The sequence below is a fragment of the Leopardus geoffroyi genome, chromosome A1, assembly GCF_018350155.1.
Source record: "Leopardus geoffroyi isolate Oge1 chromosome A1, O.geoffroyi_Oge1_pat1.0, whole genome shotgun sequence".
NCBI lineage: Eukaryota > Metazoa > Chordata > Mammalia > Carnivora > Felidae > Leopardus > Leopardus geoffroyi.
This window is the reverse complement of record NC_059326.1, coordinates 29938374-29943335: the sequence shown is the minus strand read 5'-3', so window position 1 is coordinate 29943335 and position 4962 is coordinate 29938374. Positions and strand designations below refer to the sequence as shown.

Here is a 4962-nt window from a genome sequence, read left to right as displayed (position 1 = left end):
AAAATTACCTGGATTTCTTGATATCTCACTAATCCAGATTTCTTAAGCTTAATCTCATAGTCCTTCACCGAGCCTAAAAGTCAACTTTTTACAATCATTTTTAGAAAGGAAACTTCCAGAAGTTTAAAGTCAACGAAGATTTATTTAAAAAAATTAAATAGCTCAGTCAGTTGAGCATCAGACTCGATCTCGGCTCAGGTCTGCACTGACAGATGGAGCCTGCTTGGGATTCTGTCTCTCCTCTCTCTGCCCCTCCCCTGTTCATTCTCTCTCTCTCCCTCAATCTCTCTCTCTCAAAATAAACAAACTTAAAAAAATTAAATCATGGGGGAAAGCTTTAACAGTACAATTGAGCATCTGCTATGTGCCAAGGTCCATGCAGAAAGCTAGAAATGAAACAGAAGGCAAAACAGGGTTGCACACTTAGATGCTTCCAGTCTAGTAAGGGAAACAGCCATTAAGCAAAGAATCACTCAAAATTCAATTACAATGGAGATAAGTGCTTCATGACAAGTGTCAAACAGAAAGAAATGGCCTGGCCAGCGAGGATGGTGCTGAGCTATGAAGACAGAGTAGGTGAAATTTAGATACACGTGTTGGGGGAAGGGGAAGTGAGAGGTGACGGAAAAAATTCCAGGCAGAGGCACCAAATAGTGCAAAGTCACTAGAGCTGAAATTGCACATGGTTTATAGTTAATAATCACACCAAGAAGACATGGAGGTAGTAATAATAAATATGTAAACAGTAGTTTGCTCAGGTGAGCAAACAGTACACTAACTTGTTGAATAAATGGCAGCTGTTTCATATCTAGACTTCGGTAATCATAACTAATCTTTTTATGTGATTGATAAAACTTGCACTACCAACTTTCTGGTTTCAATTCAGATTACGTTTGGGAACATGTGAATATTTACAAGGTGAACTCAAGAGTAAAATGTAAAGACAATGAGAAAGTAAACTGGTGGATTCAAAAAATTATATTATCACATTTAACATCTGAAAGTAATTTCACTCAAGCACAGAAAGCCTAACTTCATTTGTTCAACACTCCGTGGAAATACAGTCACTCATTCATTCATCAAATATTGAATGAATGCCCAGTATACCCCAGACAATGTGATAGGTATGAAGAATATATGGATGTAAAGATATGGCGGCCCCTCACAGAGCTTGCTGCTTCATTGTGAATTGGTCATCAAAGGGAAAGTCACATAGGAAATTGGGGCAGAGCATTGCAGGCAGTAACTCACGCATTGTTAGGGTTTGACAAATCCTTAAAGATTTGGAATAGTAAAAAATATAAGAGCAATCAACACACAGAAAAAAAGAAAGCCCATTGGAAACATGAAGAAAAACCAACAGCTACTGAAGAAAGAAAATACAACCATTATATTCTACTGGAATCTGAAGTATAAGATAGTCAAATAAATACTCATAATGATATGATCACTTCACTGCTATAACTAAAAATAAATCTATTTAAAGGATAGAGGAAGGAGTAGGGAATAGAGTATGAGAGGTACATTATACTAGAAAGAGAATAATGTCTAAAGTTAATAAACCAATCAATAGCAATAACTATGCAAAGAAACAGCTAAAAGAGTTCAAAGCAGTTGCTTCTGAGAGGTGAGCTGAGAGATGGTTGTAAGACAGCTTCTTTTAGTCTCACAATAAGCCCCTTTGCAATCTTTGGGCTTTTGTTTTTCATGCCCATATATTACTTTGATCATTTTTAAACAAATGCTATTTTTAAAAGAGACTATTACAAAAGAAAGTCTTTATAAACTCATAAGGTGCAGTACATATATCAGTAAATGAAAAATAAAATGTGACCATGACTATATGAGGGAGATACAATGGGGACTAGAAGGAAGGAAGCATGGGCCCATAAAATGCTATTGCAAATCTACTCGGGTGCCTGGTCCAAGTGGGTCCCTCATTAGAGAAATATGATGTGATCATTCCCATCTTCACTGAGAGCCAGGTTTTTCACTGTGCCATTTCTTTCTTATCTGGTGGGATTTTCACAGGCCTAAGGCTCTTGGCATAGCTGCTCTATTGCATTGCCATTATGCAGAGCATGCCTACTCTGCACATTTCCTAAATACCTCTGAGGGCATTTTCCAAACACGAAACACATGAACAGGCATGGCAGAGAGGCTGGCATGTGAAACCTCCCAGTTACCTAATCTTGCTCCTCATGAGAAATCACTTTCTATTGCAGTCCTATCTCCCACATTTTGTGGAATAATAAACTCACCATAAAAAAGAAAAACGTAGGCTTTTTTTTGGAAAGTCACTGCACATGTTCAGTTGTTCTAGAAAGTTCTCTTGGGAGACATTTGTTCTAAGGACATTTTCTTCTTCATGGAAAGGAAGGCAAAAGTAGGCTAATTCTTAAAATGCTGACGGCCACCTCGGCCCCCTCCAGAGAGCAATGCAGTCACTCACCTGTCTTAGGGAAATGTGTATATTTAGAGTGAAGCTCTATCCTGAATTCTATATATGAAATAACCATTTACCTTTGGGTGATTCTGAAGTATCTATCACCCCACCTGCCTTCTCTCATCTATTCTGCATCCTCTGGGTCCAGGAGCATTAATGGAAAGCTATTGATCATGTTGAGTGAAATGCTGAAAAGGTTACTGAGAGTCAAGGGGATCCTGCTCTCAAGGGGCACAAAAAAGCAGCCAGGCTTCCAACTCAATCAAGGATTTATCTTATATATTGACAAAGGCTACTTCTGCTCCTCTCAAGGGAGAGGAGCATGGTGGCTGGCTCACTCTGCCCGATGCCAAAACTTTCCCGTTAGGGGACTAGTAAGAATTTGGAAACATTTTATTTCTTGCTCTGTAGCTTTTAAGTGACTAGCCAATCAATTTTTTAACTTAACCCCACCATCCTCCCGGTCAAGAGTCAGCCTTGTCATATGAAAACATGATGAGGAAGACAAAGAGGGTACAGGTGTGGCTCTGCAGGAGTGAGGGGGTGGTGGCCACAAGCAATCCCCCTTCAAGGGGAACAAATCCCCTTCAAGAAAGGCAGAGTTTTGCCAGGTCTGGGCAGGGCAGTGCAGGAAACTTGACCTGTGTGTCTTTGCAATGAATTGTTCATTCCTCTGCAGTCTAAATGTCTACCCTACTATCAGAGTAAGCTGCTAGAAACGTCACAGGATTTAGAGAAAGAGGGCATTAAAATACATGTTTAAGAAAGCAGTGAAGGGGAGAAGGTAGTTGAAGAGCACAAACCTACAGCCATAAAGGATATAAGTCCTGTGGATGAAAGGTACAGCACAGTGACTACAGTTAATAACACTGTATTGGCTTTTCAGACGTAACGGCCACCAAATGTTGATGCTCAAGAAGAATCGTATTGCCATTTATGAACTCCTTTTCAAGGACAGAATGATGGTGGCCAAGAAGGACATCCACATGCCTAAAGACCACGTCATGAAGGCCACACAGTCTCTCAGCTCACAAAGCTACATAAAGGAAGAGTTCGCCATGGGGTTCCTGGGTGGCTCAATCAGTTGGGAGTCCAACTTCAGTTCAGGTCATGATCTCATGGTTCATGGATTTGAGCCCCATATCAGGTTCTGTGCTGACAGCTCTGAGCCTGGAGCCTACTTCGGATTCTGTGTGTGTGTCTCTCTCTCTGCCCCTCCCTCTCTCAAAAATAAATAAACGTTAAAAATTAAAATTTAAAAAAATGGAACAGTTTGCCTGGAGGCATTTCTACCGGTACCTTACCAGCCAGGGTATCCAGTATCTCTATGACTGCCTCCACCTGCCCCCTGATAATGTGTCTGACTCTCTGTGCCACAGCCATCCTGAAACCTGAGACCAGCAGGCCAGGGCCCAATGGTCTGGAGGGAAACTCACAAGAGGGGAAGCTGACAGAGACACCTGCAGACGAAGCACTGTGACCCCTGATGCCAACAAGAAAGCTGAAGCCAGGATTGGGTCAACAACTGAATTCCAGTTTAGAGGTGGATTTTGGTTATGGATGTGGTCAGCCACCTGAGTAAAGCTGGAGGAGACTATTTTCTGTTGAATAAATCTGTAGCCAGAAAAATAAATAAATAAATAAATAAATAAATAAATAAATAAATAACACTGTATTGTATATTTGAAAGTTGCTGAGAGAGGAGATCTTAAAAGTTTTCACCACTTGAAAAAAAATTGTTTTATCAATATGTGGTGATGGATGTTAACTAAACTTACTATGGTGATCATTTCCCAATATCTACAAATATGGAATCATGTTGTACATCTGAAACTAACATAATACGTCAATTAAATCTAAATCTAAGAGAGAAAAATAAAGAGAGGGAGATGGAGGGAGGAAGAAAGGGAAGGAAGGAAGGGAGGAAAGAAAGGGAGGGAGGAAAGGAAGAGAGAGACAGAATGAAAGAAAGACAGAAAGAAAGGGAGGGAGGGCAGGAGGGAGAGAGAGAGAGAGAGAGAGGAAGGAAGGAAGGAAGGAAGGAAGGAAGGAAGGAAGGAAGGGAAAGAAAGGGCAAGAAAGAAAGAAAAAACAAAAGAAAGAAAGAGAAAAAGAAAGAAAAGAAGGAAAGAAAGAGAGAAGAAAGAAAGAAAAAGAAGAAAGAAAGAAGAAAGAAAGAAAGAAAGAAAGAAAGAAAGAAAGAAAGGGAAAGAAAGAAAGGGAGAGAAAGACAGGAGGGATGGGGGTGGGGGGGGGGCAGGGAATGCTTCATAAAACATATAGATGTGCCCAAATTGGCTTCAGCACAGAGCCCTGAGTTCTGGAAGGCCCTCCTGGCAGGAGGGGACTCTTACCAGTATGCTCTCTTCCATCTTCATCTTTATTCAGGGAATTAAGGCCTGGCCATCAGGAGTGCCAGGGCCTTGACAATTTAAGAAGAGGTTGAGGTCCCCTCACCTTCTCAAAAGCTGACCAAAATTTCTTTTTGTTCAACAGTTCTTCATGGGATGCCTTCT

At 40.7% G+C, this 4962-nt stretch overlaps 1 pseudogene; it reads left to right on the top strand.

The window, feature by feature from the left end:
• The first annotated feature begins 3196 nt into the window (after positions 1-3196).
• Positions 3197-4028, top strand: LOC123605729 (annotated as a pseudogene).
• The last annotated feature ends 934 nt before the right edge of the window (positions 4029-4962 follow it).